Raw genomic sequence first — 19435 nt, forward strand, 5'->3', positions numbered from 1 at the left:
CTGCTTGATACAAGGGAAGTTGATCACGTGCTTGAACCCGATCTTTTTAGTGTCCGGCCTGATATGTTGCCCATTCTTGTCGAAGGTGCCTCCACTTTTGGAGTAGCCAAGGATAGCCTCATCGAGAACACCCCTTATTCTCGTGTAGTCTTTCTTCGTCGTCGTACTCGACGAGTCGAAATACTCGGGCTAGTGACCACTTTGGATCTAGGATGATGAGTGTGCGTATTTGTCCCCGCTCAACACATGCAATTGAAATGGAATGTTGGAAATGATCGGCAATGGAAGAAATATATAAGAAAGCATAAGTTACGACGGCCGTGAGCGGATGTGTACTTACTCGGGAAAGACGAGCAGTAAGAATGGTGTTGCTCTCTTTGTGCATGAGCATGAAGTTCCGGAGGTACCGCACCGCCTTGGTCCGTGTCCTTGAGCCGTCCCGGAGCTGGCTATCGCGCATGTAGTAGGGATCCGCTACCGCGATGTGGCGGGGTCTCTCTCCGTTGATCTTCATCCGAAGATTAATCGCGTATAGGCGGACCAAGTTATAGTCGAGCCGTTTCGAGTGAAATAGATTGAAGACGTCCTCGAACGCTATGAAGAAGATATCCGCGGGGTCTTCATTGACGAAGTTCTGGTTGGACGGCACCTTGACCGAGAACACCGGGTAATTTGGATCCTTTTCTTTAAGAAGGACGCTCTCTTGATAATGAATAGAGTGCCGCAAAGGGAGCATTTGTCCACTTGCGAGGTGTTCCATGTCCGGAGGCAGTATAGGTTTACCAGCCTTCATGACACCGGGGCAAGCCATCCGGTGTAGGTGGTACCATGTCGTCGGCCCGGATCCTCTTAGGAGCAGGCTGGCTCGAAGATGCGCCCTTCTTGGCTCCTCTCTTCCTTCCCTTCTTCACTTGACCTACCGGGGGTGCTTGTGGTGCCGATGGTGGTGCTTCGGGTGCTGGTGGTGCTTCCGAGGTTGCCGGGGTTGATTTGGGTGGATCCCCGATGATCGTCTTACGCAGCGTGTTAGGGCTGAAAACGGTAGCAGGCTTGACTTGAGCTGGATTGCCAGCCCTCCGGAGGAGTGTCTTGAGAAAGACCCGTGAAGACCAGGCGCCGCTTCGTGACCGTAGGGGGACGACTAAGTTGATCGCCGTGTGTGCGGAAGGCTTGTTCATCCATAGGAGGCATGTACATATCTTGGCTGCAGGCGCCGTTGTTGATGTAGGCATCGATGTCATCATCATCATCTACATCATTGCCATCAAGTGGCGCCATGTCCTGGACCTTAGGTGGTGGCGGTTGCGATGCCGCCGCTTGGCGTACCGTGCGTCTAGTAGGCGGTCGTTGCGGTAGCGCTCCCAACAACCGTTTGTGGCGTCTGGTGGTGACGGCGATCGTCGGTTCCTTCCGGGTGGCGGCGGCGACCGTCGGTTCCTTCAGGGTAGTGGGGGCGGCGACCGCCGTTTCCTTAAGGGTGTCGTCGGCGTTGGCGATCTTGGGCCGGATGATAGGGGAGGTGGCGCCGGTGCTTCTCTTACAACTCGGAAGACCCCCCCCCAGACGAATCTGGTTCTTCGGCCATTTCATAAGCCATGAGGTGCAATCCCCAAGGGGCAAAACCTCGCCTTCTTCTGTGCCCGGAGGTTGAAAGGGGGGGATGGCGTAGCGGTACTCCGGCACTACCATTACCAACTTGACCTTCGCCACGTCTTCCGTCAATGTAGCGCCGTGCATAACGCGGGAAGCCATGACAAAGCCGCTAGCAACTTCCACCAACTTGCCGCCGGGCTCCACCGTTTGCGAAGTATGCATTGTTCATCCCGAGTCGTGGGCGCCATGTTGGGCATCGTGAGATGGCAGTCACGAAAGGCATATATAGTTAAAGAAGATGACGCGAAGGAGTAACTAATGAGTTTACCTCCTTGATGGCGTCGATCTCGGCTACCGTCGATACAAGGGCGGCGGTTGGGGGCGTCGATGCGACCAGCTGGAGCTGCGGCGGCGGTTGGAGCTGCGGCGGCGTCTGGTGGAGCCCCGACGCCGGCGTCGGGTGGAGCGGCACCGTCGGCGACACGTGGAAGCTTGAGTTGCTGCCGCTAAGGCTGGGCACATGTATCGGCCCCACTTGACCTCCCGCATTCCAAGCAGCCTAACCCCTCAATCAACCCGTGGGGATGATCTCGCCGGATCTTCTCGTCCAATAACTTGTTCATCATCTCCGTGTTCTCCACGAGCTTTTCGGCCACCAGCTTCTCTAGTGACTCCACCTTCTTCTTCAGCTCCCGAACCTCGGATTTATCCTTAGCCGATGACCTCCTCTCCAACTTTCTCGTCTTGGCATCCGATCCGTAGTACTCGGATAGCTTCATACTTGTGCCAAAGCCGGACACACGGCCAGCCGACGTCGGTGGCTTGTCTGGCTCCCTCTCCTTGTACTTGTTCATCGCCCTGTTGAAAGGCGTGTCCCACGGTTCCGTCGACCCCCGGGACGACGGGCCAGCCTTCGTCAACTCTTCATCCTTTAGACAAAGGAACTTAAGGTTAGCCCATTTGGCTTCATTGCCTAATAAGATGAGCGAAATAATATAGAACTATCCTTACCAGGTACTTCTCGAAACCCTTCACGTCTTCGTGATCCGTAATAAATTCCCCCGTCTTCCGGCCTAAGTAGTAGCGGGACCGGACAAAGTTCCTAGCCTCGTTCATCCCGGATTTTGTGCCAGGGGTTTTCTTTCCCGTACGTACCATCTCGGCATCCTCCTTGTCCCAAGTGGGCTGTTTTCCTCGGTAACCGCCGCTTCCGCAATGGTGGGTCCCTAAGTTCAAATCCCGCATTTTCTTCCCCCGTGCGGTCCATTTTTTAACAGCGTCACTCCGTAAGTAAGACTTGAATGCATTAAAGTCTTCTAAGGAGAGCGACGGGTCTTTGCTACTTATCCTCTCCCAGCTTTCACCGGCCTCGATCTTTCCCTTCAGCCGGTTCTTCCAGCCTGCTCAAGGCGGTGCTCATCTTCGTGAGAGCTAAAGAGTCCACCTTCTTATTTAACGGCTCCGGGAACGTGTATCGTTGGTGAAGCTTCCGGAGGAGGGATTGGGCGATAGCCTCGTTCTCCTTGCTTCCGAGGTCCCGAGTTAGGATCGGCACGGTTTCACCGGACGATGCACCCTAGTTGCATGCCGTACCCTTTGGCAACCCACGAAGGCTCCAAGGGTAGGCCACTTTCGGAGACTACCGTGAAATGATCGGTGACGTTGGCGAGCACTTGCGGCCTCCGATCCCTCCTTGCCCTCCTCGCCGTCCTCTTCTTCTTACCCTCCTGAGGGTTGCCGCCGCTATCACCTTCCGTGCGGTTGGCCGCGTTCTCTTCACCGGCCGTCTCTTCACCGGTCTGGGCGGCGTCGTCCCAGGTATCGTCATCGTCGCCGGTGTCGGCGGCGGCCCCCCGGCCCTCTCCCTCGGAGGCAGTGTCCCGGCCCTCTCCCTCGGAGGCGGCGTCCCGGCCCTCTTCCTCATCGTCGGGCGACTCGGCGGCGGCCTTCCGGGGCTGCTCGTAGCCCTCCCGTAAGTCCTTGTTGGCCTCTCTCGCTTCATCGTTCTGGCTCCCGGGCTTAGAAGTGTTGCCCGACATGTTTATTTGCACTTCATTAAAAAGAGGCAACAAGTTAGTACAAAAGTCAACCAGAAAATTCGGCATGACTTTTGCTAATTTTTCTACGTAGGAGTGCCCATTTCTCAACCGAAACGGAAGTTAATCAACGCTTCGGGAGAAATGGGCAACTCAATGAAATCCCTGCAAAAATATCCACCATATACACCATATATCCACCATATCCACCATAAACCGTAAAACCCGGACATATATTGCTCGGAGCAAATTAACCTGAAGCATCTACAATACATCAAACAAAACCTGGTGCATCAATACAACTGGCATTATTAACCTAGAGCATCAATACAACAAATATTATTAACCTGGAGCATCTACAACAAATTAACCTGGAGAATCTACAATACATCAAACAAAACCTGGAGCAATCACCCGGAGCACTACAACAAACCTGGAGCATCTTTTTAACCAACTCGTTAGCATATTTAGTGCAGCCAAGGCAGTAGCTAATGACTTAGAAAAATGACTTCAATAGTAGGCAGTAGCATTTCATTCAAAATCAACTAGGCAAGTATCATTTCATGATTAGCTTGTTCATTTTTTCATTTGTATTAAAAAACCTAACAAATCCTAGCTAGCAGTAGCAATAAAGAACATCAACATATAAAATTCCAGAGATAATTAAATAGCAGAAGCTTGAGCATCATATGGAAATGCTAGTGTCTTCAAATGAAAATGCTATTACTCATAATTACTTAAATTTTTGGTAGATAATTACTTAAATTTAAAAAGGCAGTATATGCTTCTTCATAACCAAGAATACAAGCTTAAATTTAAAAAGGCAAGTATATGCTTCTTCATAACCAAGAGCAAGCCAACCAAGTAGCTACCGCCAACATGTGAGCATGAGCATCATTTACGTACAGAGAAACAACAACAACATTAGCTTGTTCATTTTTATTTTTATTCCCAAATAGTAGGTTGTAGCTTGTTCATTCAAATAGTAGGCAGTAGCTTTTTTATCTCTAAATTCAAACAGCAAGCATTTCATGTACTAGTAGCATTATTATCTTGAAACCCCAAGCAAGAATCGGTATATCATGACATGTGACCAGTAGCTACCGCCAATATATTCATGAAAGCATCATCCAATGCATTATTTGGGGGAAGCAAAATTGGGGTGCTATAGGATCATAGGCATTCATAGGTTTGGGAAGTGGCCCCTAGCATCACCAAGCTATTAAACCACAACCAAAGCATTAATCATCATAATCTACTAAGATTCAGATTATAATGGATATTTACCAACAATTACTTGGCATCCGGCCATTCATTCTATGCAAACAAATTGAATCATTATGAATACATAGTTCATCAATAAATAGTTCCAGTAATTCATACCGACTCTCCGTTAACCCTCTTTTAAACATTTTCAAAATTCTTATCATCTCGTCTAAATCAAAATTCATACCGACCATCAAATTTCTATTTGACTAACACATCAAAATTCATAAATTGAATGTCCACATAAGCTATAGCAGCACTACATCAAAATTCATACCGACCATCAAAATTCTATTTGACTATATGTATATGCAACATTGTCAATTGCTCAATCAAAATTAACTACATCACCAAGAAGAAATTAAGCAAATTGAGAACCAAATTGAGAGGCGGGGAGGGGCCGGGGCACAGTGGGAGAGGGAGGGGCCGGGGCACAGGGGAGAGGGAGGGAGGCACAAGGGAGAGGGAGGGAGGCACAGGGGAGAGGGAGGGATCTCACCGACGGCGGCGCTAGGCGGTGATGGCGAGCGCAGGCGATGGTCCTCCTCCTCCTCCTCCCCGCTGCCGCGGCGCGGGCGGGGTGGTCCTCCTCCTCCTCGCTCGCGGCGTGTGCGGGGTGGTCCTCCTCCTCCCGCTCGCAGCCGTGGGCGGGGTGGTCCTCCTCCTCCTCCTCTTCCTCCCGCTCGGTGGTGCTAGGCGGCGGTGGCGAGTGCTAGGCGGCGGTGGAAGCTAGGGTTCGTCACGCGGATACGAATGGGGAAGAGAGAGATGGGGGAAGAGCGAACCGCTCATTTCACCAAGTCGTAGGTTCGTGGCGCACCTAGTTGTGCATGCGCCATAGAATTCCTAACTCCGTGGCGCACCAAGCGGGACATGCGCCACAGAATTAAGGAATTCTATGGCGCATGCAGTACTAGGTGCGCCACGAATTTACCGACTTGGTAAACAAACCGGGCTAATGTCGTGTTCCGTCGTAAACACAAGCATTAGCCCGAGTGGTTAAGCCCACTCGGTAGGCTTGGGTAACCCAGTGTTCGAACCCCGGTTGCCCCTACTTTTTTCCCTTTTTAAAAATGTTTTTGTTACATTTTCAAGAAACAACACAACATTTAATAATAATTACTAGAGATTTTCAATTACAAATTACTTGTCTCACACACACATGTTCTTGTCTCTCTCACACACACATGCATGTACTTGTCACACACACATACACCAAAAAAAGATCTTCTTCGTCCCGGCTCCGAGCTCTAGCGTCTCTTCGCAATCTTCTTGCCCTTTCGGTTGTTGGCGGTTGAATACTTTATACCGGCCACCTTGAGATTTCTTCGCGTGAATGGACAACCTTTAGAGGGTAGGGAGGTCTTCCTTCTTACTTTACTAGTAGTAGGCATGTCGAAGTGCCTCGTCGAATTCCTCCTCCATCTTCGGGTCACCGTTCTTGTCCAAGTCTTCCTCGTTGGCGTCTCCTTGCATTCCTATGATGCTCCTCTTGCCCCTCCTCACGACAACACGGCTAGGCCTCGACGGATCGGTGATGAAGAAGCATTGGTCAACTTGGCTACCGAGTACCCATGGCTCATTTTTCGCGGATGCGTTCTTCGATTTTGCATCGGGTATAACCATGGTTGTGAAATATCGGCCTTCTTTTTCGACCTTCTTGGCCCATCTCACACGAAACATTGGCACCGTCTCTCCACAGTAATTGAGCTCCCATATCTCCTCGATCCTTCCAAAAATCTTTCCTTGACATTAGTCTCGTCATCGGCGTATGACAAGCATAGTTACTCCCGAGTTTTGATTTTCACTATTTCTGTCCTTTTCCTCGGTGTAGAATCTGTAACCGTTGATGTCGTACCCCCGATAGGTCCTTACGTTATGCGCGGGTCCCCGTGATAAGGTGTATATGAGTTTTTCATCTTCGGTAGAAGGCGTATTTCTCCGTGCTTCAACCAGCTTGAGTTTGCTTGAACCAACGCGTGAAGCTGGAGTTGTGCTTTTTGGTTACGTCTCCCATCTTCCTCGGCCGGCCCATATCGATGTAATTCTGCTCGACCATGCTTTTGTGCTCTTGCACGAAAGGTTCGGTCAGTTTTAAGTGTTGTAGCGCGACCCGGTGAGCCCCGTCAAAGTCGTCGCGTCGATTTTCAATGCCGACATGGACTGAGCGGTAGCCCTCGCGGTGACCGACTCCAGCCGAGCCTCCCGAGGTGCGTCCCGGGTGGTAGACCAACATGATCCTCGTCGTCCTCGGTGCTTAGATAATTCTGGCGTAAGGAGATGCACTCGTAGGTTAGAAACCCCTTGGCCATGCTTGCGTCCGGACGGGCCCTATTGCGAACGTATCCTTTCATGACACCGTTCGCCTTTCGAAAGGCATCATGTTGTGGAGGAACGTTGGGCCGAGCTGCTTGATGTCTTCAACGACATGGAGAAGGAGATGGACGCATATATCACGAATGCAGGCGGGAAGTAAATCTCGAGCTCACATAGTATCACCACGATCTCATCCCGTAGCATCTTGAGCTGCCTCACGCCGATCGACTTCCCGGTGATAACGTCAAAAAAGTTGCATAGGCCAAACAGCGTATCACGGACGTGCTCGTCCATTATGCCTCGGATCGCAACGGGAAGTATCTCGCGTCATTAGCACGTGGCAATCGTGAGACTTCATCCCGGTGAACCTCTTCTTCGCTACGTCCGGATATCCGCTTATATTCCCCGAGTAACCGTGAGGAACTTTCACTCCTAGGAGGCACCTGAAAACTCGCTCGAGCTCCTCCGGACTCGTTGTGAAGCAGTGCAGCGGGAAGCTGCACCGCGTTCTTCTTAGCCCTTTTACGGAGACGTTGAGTCCCTTCCGTCCGATCATCATCATCATCATCATCATCGTCGGTATCGGGGCTTGAAGATCTTTCCCGATGCCAAAATGTTTAAGATCGTATCTTGCTTTCGGTCCATCCTTGGACTTCTCTCGAGTTGCAAAGAGTGCCAAGCGGACTCTCGGTAACGTTCTTCGTAATGTGCATGACATCGAGGCTGTGGGGCGTGTGGAGGACCTTCCAGTACTCCAAGTCGTGGAAAACAGACCTCGCTTTCCATACACCGAGCAGCGGCTCGGCTTCGGTCGCTTCTTTCCCGGCGCTGGGCACTCCTTCCAATTTTTCGAAGATCATCGATTTCTGCGCCGCTCCTCGGGCGTGGGGGTCCATCGGGCTCATCTTTACCATTGAACGGATCACCGCGTTTTCTCCACGGGTGATCCAAGCGAAGCCACCTTCGAGCACCCGGGTAGACGGTTTTCGAGGACCCGGGATCCCTTGGTAGTTGTAGATGCGGGGTATCGTCCATGCACTTCACACAGCCGTTGAATCCGTGGCCCACCCGGCGGATACATATGCGTAACCAGGATAGTCCGTGACCGTCGTGATCAACGCGGCTCTCATATCGAAATAAGTTCTAGTGTAGGCGTCCCACGTACGGGGTGGCGTCTTCCACAACGTGTCTAACTCCTCTTTCAGCAGCCCGAGATACAAATGCATGTCGACACCTGGTTGTTTCGGCCCCCGAATGAGAATACTTAGGTGTATGTACCTTTGTTTGGTGCACAGCCACGGGGGTAGGTTGTAAGGCCATACAAACACAGGCCATGTGCTATGCGTGCTACTCTGGTTGCCGAACGGATTGAGTCCATCGGTGCTCATACCCAGCCTCGATGTTCCTTGCGTCGCCCCCGAACCTAGGGAAGGCGATGTCCAATGTTTGCCACCGTCCAGCCGTCCGAAGGGTGTGTCAGCATATAGCCCATCTCCGGATCTTCTTCGGGCTTCGCCTTTCCTCGTGCCATTGCATGAGCTTTGCTTCCTTAGGGTCCACGAAATACCGCTGCAGACGGGGAGTGATAGGAAAGTACCATACCACCTTTCGAGGTACCTTCTTGTTCCCAACCTTGTACCGTCCGTGGCCACACACCGGACATGTGGTTCTGTCCTTGTACTCGCACCTATAAATCACACAATCATTAATGCAGGCGTGGTATTTTTCGTGCGGTAGGTCAAGGGGACACACGACTTTCTTGGCCTCCTCGGTACTACTTGGCAATGTGTTCCCCTCCGGGAGACGATCGTGCCAGAATTTTAAGCTCTTGCTGAAGCCGGAATCGGTCCACTTGTTCTCGCGTCTTCATCCGCAGGTAATCAAGCGTTACATGCAAGCGCGTATCCCGCGGACGACACCCGGGAAAGATCGGAGTCATCCCGTCTTTCTCCATTTGCGACAGCTTGGCTCTCTCTCTAGCTGCAACTCTATCGTTGCTCGTCTCCTGGAGGAGCAGATCTTGAACATGAGAGTCCCGCAAGGCCGAAATTAGCGTGGTCGCGCCGGAATCTTCTTCTTCATCATGATGATGTTCTCCGCCGGCATCTTCTTCTTCATGATGATATTCTCCGTCGACTTCTTCTTCATGATGATAGTCCCCGTCGGCATGATGATAGTCTTCTTCATGATGATAGTCGTCTCGCTCGACATGGTCTTCATGCGCACCATTTGATGGGGCCGGCCGCGCCTGGTTGTCTTGCATGAAACCGCGCCTCGGCAGGTGCTCCTCCGGTTGTCCGGAATCAGGGTTGATCCAGCGCTCGAGTTTGCATGATCGACACGGACATCTTATCCGGCGCCTATTGTTCCGAATCATGTCCTCCTTCGCGTCTATCTTGTATCTAGAGATTCGAGCGGAACTCATCGAGAGGACCATGCTTGCCCGCAAATGGTATACATAGAACAGGAAATTAGAACCGCACCAAATGCACACACATGCATGGGCCGTACCTCTCCTCAAGGTATTACATGGAGTGGAAAAATTCGGCATGACCTCTCCTCAAAGTAGGACATATGGGTAGTGCAAAACTTGCCGAAACGGAAATGAATCAACATTTCGGCAAACATCCATGCACCACACCGGCACACACACAAGCGCTTCACCCGCAACAAGCATCCATACACACGACGGCCACACAAGATCTACAAGCATATGCATGTCTCCTCCAAGCATATGTATGTCTCCTCCAACTACTCACCTTCTAGATTCGATACCGAGACGAGACCGCGATCGATGACTTCGAGAGGAGGAGAGAGTATGGAGAGCCTTCTCCTCAACTCCAATTAAGTATCAACCAAAGTAAGTGTAATAAATACCCAAGCAAGTGAAAAGTGGAGTCAAAATGGTATGAGAGAGAAGGGGGGACGAGCTAGATGGAGGAAGAAGAATGGCTTGTGTAGTGTGGTAGGTGGGAGGTTGCTCACTTTTGTAGATCTGGTTCGCTAATTCGTGGCGCACCAACCACGATGCGCCACGGAATAGCTTATTTCCGTGGCGCACCGACCGCGAGTGCGCCACGGAATAACTTATTTCCGTGGCGCACAGAATACGGTGCGCCACGGAATACCTTATTTTTGTGGCGCACCGTCGCCGTGCGCCACGAAGAAGTAATTTCTGTGGCGCACCGAGGTTTGTGCGCCATAGAAATTGTAAAACCAATGATTGGGGGTGACAGGGTGTGGGGCCCACCAAGTTTTTGTGGCGCACGGTTTAGCAGTGCGCCACAAAATTAAGCTATTCCTGTGGCGCACCGAGCTTCGTGCGCCACAAAATAAGTTTCTGTGGCGCACCAAAAACGGTGCGCCACAGAACTAAGCTTCGCCTATAAGGGTTTTCCTACTAGTGAACGCGGCGCTGAAGGGCAATGTTTTTGTGCAACTCGTAATGTAGCGCCTGCTGTTCCTGTAAAATTAGACAGAGCAGGAGTAAAAATTCCGCCTGTTTCAGTGGATTCCTTTAAAACATTATTGCCGGAACTTTTCCGCCATAATGTTTGGGGGCTACTGCGTCAACTTAAAAATCTTTCCAGAAGTGATATTCGTCTAAGCATCTAAGCGCTAACGTACATCTACGTTTCCGCTTACATGCTTGGGGGCTACTGGGAAGTACCTTTTGCTTGCAGACGAGTTTGTCGAGGAAATGACCGACGTTCTTCTTGAAGTCCTGAATCTCCGCTGTGGCGACATCAGGTTTCCCCGGGCGTTGTCCAACATGGCGTTGAGCAAGTCTTGTTCAAGTTCCCATTTCTCCGCCTCAGTAAGTTTATTGAAAAACTTAGTTGCGTATGCCTTGGGGGTGGAAGTGAGGTCAGTCGGATCTCCAAAATTCTTCGGAAATACGACAACGTCGCCAGTACCGGCTCCGGTTCTTTCGGAAGAAGTAACCTCAGTTTCTCCTTGACCTTGTACTCCTGTTTCGTCTTGAGCAGGTCCTTTGTCTTTAGGATCTTCTCCGCCCACCTTTTCGCTGCTAATCGGAACAATTTCCGGTGGAGTATTGGCGGCAGGAGGGGGAGAACGATCAGCTTGAGAAGGGGACGCTTGAGGAGCAGTATGAGACGTGCTTGGCGGAGCTGGAGTAGGTGGACCAACAGCCGGAGACTTTTTCATGTATTTGGTGATGGGCTCTTGGTTGGTGGTCCGGGTGGCGGCGGTACTTGGATTCCTACATGCAAGCGAAGGGGTTCACGTCATAAACAACTTCATCCAAGTAGAGATGTACCATACTCGGAAACTTACGGAGCGCCGGGGATGATGGGGCGCGAGCGTTTGCCAGCTGTTGCCAGCATCTTCAAACGTGCTTGCTCCGCTCTCTTCGAATTTAGCGGAGGGGGCTTCACGGTTTTTGGCTTCTTGGCGGAGGCCTCGCCGCTGGCTCCGGCTTCTGAGCCGGAAGCTTTGGCGCGGGGACGCTTCCAAGGTCGAGGGGCCGCCTTGCGGGGTGCCTGTTCCTCTTCCTCTTCTTCGTCGTCCGGAACCTCCTCCGCCCCGTCGCCGCTGACAGGAACACGAAGAATGGTGTGAAAGTTTTCCTCCGCCAGAGTATCGAGCTGGAGGAAATAAGCATATAAGTTAAGATCAATATCCAAAAACTGGTGAAGTTTGAAGTGACGAAGGAAGCCGAGCTTACTGGGAGGACACTGGTCGTTTGTGTAGATATCCTTGATCGGTTCCGGGACCGGTTGGCCCCGGCCTATCTTCACGAGCGTTTTGATTCTCCTTTTCAGAGAGTCAGCCGGAAGGTCGTGGCGGGTAGCCCGGAGCAGGTCGTCCGCCCCGGTGTATGCGCAGATTAATCGCGCGTTATGCCGCAGTGGCTGGATCCGCCGGGTAAACCAGCTAAGTGTGAGTTGAGCTCCGGTTAGCCCATCATGGACTAGCCAAGATATTCTCCGCGCCGCCTTCTCCAAGATCGGAGTTTGGGCGAGTGAGGGAACGAAGCTCCAGCTCGCAAGTTCTTCCGGAGGCTCGTTGACGAATTTGGGCAGGCCATCGTGGACGTTCGGAGCCGAGACGTTCTTTTCATAGAACCATCCGGCGTTCCGAGTACCGGACGGATTCGTGCGAATCATGAGGTGGATACATGCGTCCAGGTCGGAGCATGAACGTCATGCTCCCACAGTTCACCATTACTTTTTCCTTCGTTTCTTTCTTCACTCGGAAGAAGAACTGCCATAACTTGACATCCGGACGGATTCCGAGATGCCCTTCGCAAAGTGTAACGAAGTTGGAGAGGAGGTATGAGTTTGGGCAGATGTTGTGCGGCTGGAGCCCATATGTGCTGAGGATGGAGAGGAAAAACTTTGAACAGGGGAGTGACAATCCGCGCTCCACCCAAGCTTTGGTCATAACCACTTCATCGGCTCCGGGCTTGGGGACGTCGGTGTCACGTATGAAGCTCCAGTAGGCGGAGATCATACCCTCGTTCTGAAGCTCTCTGAGCTCCACATCAGTGGTTTCGCAGGGCCACCATTGACCCCGTTCTCCTTCGCGGATCCGAGCTTTAGAAGCCCTCTTGTTTTCCGCTTCCTGCACCTTGGTTGCCATCCTCGCTTGACCTTCGAGTTCTTCTTGGAGTTCTTTGAGGGAAGGGATCCGGCCTGGAGTGGTGCTGGAAGATGCGGAAAATGGTTGAGCTAGCCGGATGTCGGAAACATATGGTGGTAGGAACACAATGGGATCCGGGCAAATTGGTTCCACGGCAGTGGGTTCCGGGTTACTCGGAGAACTACCAGTGCAGTGAGGAGAACCGTGAGGCATGCTTCCGGCTGCACCCATGCGAGCTAATTTGAGTAACCGGAAAATCTATACTACAGCTACTTCTTCTTCTACAAGGCCGGCGCACGTACCGTCAATGGCGCGGTGGCTCGACGGAGCTCCGGTGGAGTCGAGGTCGCCGGACTTGCAGGGAATCGCCTCGCGTGGCCACGAATCGGCGGCGGACAGGATTTCCCGTTCAACCGAGGGAATCTTGGCGCGAGGAGAAGCTTGGGCCGGCGGCGCGAGAAGCTCACCGTGGCAAAGCTCGCCGGAGATGAGATCTGTCGGGCGGCGCGGCGCGAGGAAGAAGACGAAGTGGTGAGGTGCGGTGAAAGAATGAGGAATTACCGAGCCGCGGGGTATTTATAGGCCACGCGCGGAGATTCGGGATTCGGATCCAACGGTGGAAACGGAACGGTCGCACCGTTGGATGGATGACACGTGTTTTAGGTCAAGTGCGGTAAAACGACGTGGAGGTAACTTAACCATGCACTCCCAAAATTTCCGGCTAAAGATATGCATCTGCGAAAATTTAGCGCGGGAAATAAGGAGGTTGTGCGCGGGAAAAGCGGAATCTCCGTTGTGATACCCGTTCCGAAGACGAAAGATTTTCGAGTAGATGCACCCGGAATCGAGTAAGAGTTTTGAAGCTCTTCAAGATTCTCTTAGGATCCGAGCTGAATGAAGTCGGAGGAATGATGAATCTCGGAGAACTTCGGGGGCTACTGTTGTGGGTATACTTTATGGGTATATCAACGGCATGGCCTAGATCCGGCAAGCCCGGGTGGCCCATAGTTGGTGATGAGGCATGTGGCCCATCGGGCGGCCCAGTTGTTGTAGATCCTGAAGGATGAAGTCCAGCCCAGGAACAGGGAACCGGATCTCAACCGACCTACGAAGGAGGCCGGATCCGTGATGGCCCATGAAGTATCCGGATCCAGCACATACTTAGAGGAAGGCAGATCCTTGACGTACACGGCAAGATATTGTACCGTAGTTAGGCAACTTGTATTCCGGCTAGGACTCTCCATGTAAACCCTAGATCCGTGCGCCTTTATAAGCCGGATCCTGGGAGCCCTAGAGGCACAACCACAACTCATTGTAACAACGCGAAAGCGCCCAGATAATTCCGGACAAGCAGCGGTAGGCCCTGTCATCGTGCAGGTGTTCCGAAGCTGGGTAACTCGCGTACCACCGTCCCGTGTGCACTCCGCCCTATGGCCCCTACTTCTTCTCCCCCTCGTGAGGATCCCTCCTCCGAGGTATCGTCGATTAGGCAACGACAATGCTACTTATCTTATGGGAGAGACACCACTAGTGAACTGTGGACCCCGGTCCATTCTTTACATCTGAAATACAATCTACTGCAATTGTTCTTTACTGTTCTTCGCAAACAAACATCATCATCCACACTATACATCTAATCCTTTGTTTACAGACAAGCCGGTGAGATTGACAACCTCACTCGTTACGTTGGGGCAAAGTACTTTGATTGTGCTTGTTCATGTTCCACGTTGGCGCGGAATCCCTGGTGTTGCGCCGCACTACACTCCGTCACCAACAACCTTCACGTGTTCCTTGACTCCTACTGGTTCGATAACCTTGGTTTCATACTGAGGGAAAACTCGCTGCTGTACGCATCACACCTTCTTCTTGGGGTTCCCAACGGACGTGTGTTAACTACTACCACGCCAACAGCACATGTCACCTCAAAAATTATTTGTTTGTTATCACTTACCTACTCGAGGACGAGAAAGAGTTAAGCTTGGGGATATTGATACGTCCCAAACGTATCTATAATTTTTGATGCTCCATGCTTTTTTTGTTACAATTCTTATATATTTTATGTGCACTTTTCCACACTTTTTAGCATTTTCTGGGACTAACCTATTAACGCAGTGCCGCAGTGCCGTAGTGCCAGTTCCTGTTTTCTGCTGTTTTGTGTTTCAGAAAAATTGTACATGAAAGTTTCTCGGAATTGGACGAAACAAAAGCCCAGAGTATTATTTTTCCGAGATGAAGACGGAGCCAGAAGGACACACGCAAGAGAGCTGCCACGTGGCGGTACATAGGGCAGGCGCGGCCCCACCCTTGGCCACGCCAGGACCATGTACTGGCACCTCGTCGCCTCGTTTGCTCCGCCCTTCCGCCTATTTATTCCTCGTATCGGGAAAACCCCAGGGACCCGAGCCTCCATCCACGAAAAGTTTCGACGCCGCCATCAACCAAAACCCTAGTTCGGGAGGGTTCTTCAGTCCATCCCGGTACCCTTCTTGTGCTTCATGTATAGATCTTGTGAGCTGCCTAACATGATCAAGATCATCTATTTGTAATTGCTACATGTTAGTTTGATGTGGATCCGATTTATAGAGAGATTATTTTGGTTGAGATTATGTATTATGTTATTATGATCTTGCATGCTCTCCGTTTCTAGTAGATGCTCTGGCCAAGTAGATGCTAGTGACTCCAATAGGGAGTATTTATGCTCGATAGTGGGTTCATGCCTCTATTTAACCATGGGAAGTGACCTTGTTCTCTACGGTTGTAGATGTGTTGTTGGTACTAGGAGAAAACAGCGGTGTTCTATTCAAGGGTAGTTTGATCGTTTACTTTAACCATGGGAAGTGACCTTGTTCTCTACGGTTGTCCATCTGTAATTTGTTTATCCAGCATATTTATTTTATTGGGGAGGCGCCTCTAGTGAACTGTGGACCCCGGTCCTTCTGCTTTTAATTGCAATCTTCTACAGCGTTTTTCTGTTCTGTTCTCTGCAAACAATTCTTCTTCCACACACGGTTCGTTTAATCCTTTATTTTCAGCAAAACCAGTGAGTTTGACAACCTCGGTGAAAGTTGGGGACAAAGTACTTAGTTGTTTGTGTGCAGGTCTCTACGTTGCTGCTGACGCCGGCAGTGCGCCCTGCCACGAGTTGGTTCGCAACACCTCGGGAGAGAACATTTTTCTCCTACTGGTTGATAAACCTTGGTTTCTTACTGAGGGAAAACTTCCTGCTGTGCTCATCATACCTTCCTCTTGGGGTTCCACTCAATGTTGCGCATAAATTCTCCTTCATCAACTCTGTGCTCAGCAATGGCCAACTGGTCAGGCCAGGCCAAAGCCAGCGCGGATCGAATAGGTCACTCCACTTGCGATCCTAACATGTCAGGTCGAACAAGCACCACCAAATTGTCCGCCAGCCGACCTAAACAGACAGAAACAGACCATTTGGGTCGTAGTTTCGGGTTGGCATGCTAGTGATGCTAAAGCCATCTCCAACAGGGCGACTCAAAACTGCGACACGTTCTATCCATTTTTGTTTGTTTGGGTCGGCCCACGGACAAATAATGGGTCGCGGTCCGTTTAGCTTGGGCGTGCGTCCAACGGCCCATCGCATCTTTCCCTCCCTGTTGCTGTCAAGGATTGACGTTGTGCCTAATGGTGATAGGATGTTAATGGCGGTGGGACGTCTCCGGCTTTGCGCTCGCGTCCTAGATGATTCCCGCGCTTTCGGTTGGTTCCCGCCCTCGGTGGCTCTTGTTTCCCGATCGCACGCCGTGGATGTTTTCCGCAACCTGTTTGAAGATATGATAGAGCCAGGCCTAAGATGGACGGCCTGGTACGATCTCTATCTCACCATCATGTATCCTTAATCATGCACCGTCATCATCTAATGATCGATGATTCGTAGTCCTACTATGAGAAGCACAATGAGGACAAAATTCATGCGCTGATCTACGGCGGCGGGTTTGTCGCTACGTCGGAGACATAGGATTCTACGGCGCAGACAACAACCGTGGACGGAGATGCAGCAGGCATGGACACAAGCATTTTTTGAGCGTGCCCGTTGTTCTACTCCCAGTAGACGCAACAGCCAACGGCCGTGTACCCTGACGACGAGGAGGAGGGCGAGGACACGTTGGGGCCTGATTAAGCCTTGGCTACTAGTGCTGGCGTTGGAGCTAGCAAGAAGAAGGAGAGAGTAATAGGACAAGGAGGACAAAGTGCTCTGCGTCTCTTGGCTTTCCAACAAAAAGATCAATTGTATTGGCGCAAGGTTAGCCAAGATTACAATGAGAGGAAGCTTCACAAGCCCTTCAATATCATCAGTAATCACATTGTGGAATCCATAAAAAAAATGTACATACATCAAGCAAGAGATACACAAGTTCCGCGCCACGATGGACCATGTTCTCCAAGTGGTAAAGGATACGTGCATCGTCATTCTATATTTCTATATATGTACATACCTTAGCAACTCCTAACAATTTGCCTTTGTAGGTGCCTCGGGCCTTAAACTATTACAAGTCCAAATGGAACAAGGGCTTCCACATGGTCCATTATTGGAAAATGTTGAAGGAAGCTCTCAAGTGGAACATGGGCTAGCGGCCTACAACGAAGCCCTCAAGAATGGCATAGCTACCGTCCTCGTCGATGGCGATGACAATTCCCATGGCTAGAATGCGCTTCCATCTCGTTCCATGGGGTACAATTTCACCAAGGCAAATCTCGCCCGCCAAGCGTCAACCCTTGCCTTGAGCGAGACATTGGAGAAGATGTTGGCTGCCTCTCAAAACGCCATGACCAAGCAGGACGAGAAGAAACGACTGGAGAAGGAGGCCTCGCCTGCCATCTACATCAACCTCACCAAAGAGACCATAGAGGAGCAAAGACTTGATGCCGAGGCAAAAATGTTTGACGCCGAGGCCAAGTGTCGGGCGGAGGACACTAGGATAATGCTCGCTAACTTAAGCAACATAGATACCAACCAGTGTGAATGGTTCGAGAAGGAACGAGCCAAGATGCGCTAAACATGATGGCTACGAGCATCTCCAGTCGCGTCCCCCAAACGGCGCCGGATTGAGCTTTGGGGGTAGTGTTTTGTTCATGTCGCGTTTGGGGGACGTCGCTCCCCAGTCGCGTCCCCCAAAAAAAAATTCGGAAATTTTAAACTTGAGAGAGATTCGATTAAATTCATCCAAACTTGGCATATATTACATAGATTCGAACGAGATTCAACTAAATTTAAACTAAACCTAATCTAGAAGAACTTGCAGCGGCCGGAGGCGTCGTAATACTGGTGGAAGTTGTACATGTCGTCGGTGATGACCTCCTGCTTGGCGCGCTCGTCGGGCTCGTCGACGGGCTCGTCCTTCACCACGCCGCTTGGTCCTGCCTCGCCGTCGTCGGTGAGGTCCACGAGCGGCTTGTCGGAGTCGCAGATGGACATGGCGATCGCCGTGTTGAGGTCGCCCCTCCATGCGTCCTTGTCATTCAGCGATGCCAAATACGCCACTCGCAGCCCTGGGCAGTCCTCGGGGTCATTGCTGCTGGTGATGAGGCATTGTTGTCGCTCGTACTCCGCCAGCAGCGCCTCCTTCGACGCTTCCTCCGGCTCCTCCTTCACCTCCGGCATCGGGATGAGGAGGGCGCCGCCACGCCTCTCTTGTTGCCGCCGGCTGCCGCTGCCGCCGTGCCTCGGATTGACGGGCGTCTCCGGCTCCTCCTTCACCACGCGATTGGGGACGTTGTAGGGCGCCGAGCGGTACGACAAGGACGGCGTCGATCGGGCCGGTCCTGAGGAAGAAGAGTTCGAGGAGGATGAGTACGTCCTCCTCGGCTGCCATTGCGCTGAGGGAGACGGTGGCGGTGAGGACGGCGCCTCCAACCTTGGAGCGCTGTTGCCGATGCCGTGGATGACGCTCTCCAGGGTGTGCCCCGGAACGCCCCAGAACAGGGCGCGCCCGTCCCTGTTCCAGCTGTTCGGCCCGCCGATGAGGCCGGTAGTGCTGCGCATCTCCATGTCGTACTTGGCCTGGAAGTAGGTGCCCCACCAGGCGTCGTTGTTCTTGGTCGCCCAGGTCGGATCGGCTAGGTCGTCGGCGTCGAGTTCAGCCCGCCGGCCCCTGATGGCGTACTTCCAGCGCTCCGTGCCTGGCGTCAGCGGCTGCGGGACGCCAATGCCGTTCACGGCCATCTTCCAGCCGCCGCTGCTTGGCAGTGGCATGTCCGGCGGGATATCCCGCGTGGTACAGCGCCCACGCCTCCTTCACGGTGAGGCTGTCGCGGCTGAAGCCGTTCGCCGCGGCGATCTTGCGGGAGGACGAGGACGACATTGCTTGGAAGGGCGAGGAGAAGATCTGGGGGCGGCGAGGAGAAGATTTTGGAGCGGCGAGAGATTGGGACGAACCGCAGGGCCTCTTAATGTACATCGGCAGCAGCGGGTGGTTGCACGCAATAACACCGGCGCGGAAGGCCACGCGGCCATGTACGACGAGACGCGTCCCAGCGTCGCCTGGGAAAACAGGGACGACCAAAGGTAGTCGACGGGGTTTTAGGCTTCCGAGCCACTGACGTGTCGGGCCCGCGTCGCTTCGCCTCGCTTTTCGTTGTGTCCGGCGTGCCCG

This window comes from Lolium rigidum, chromosome 3 (assembly GCF_022539505.1).
Source record: "Lolium rigidum isolate FL_2022 chromosome 3, APGP_CSIRO_Lrig_0.1, whole genome shotgun sequence".
NCBI lineage: Eukaryota > Viridiplantae > Streptophyta > Magnoliopsida > Poales > Poaceae > Lolium > Lolium rigidum.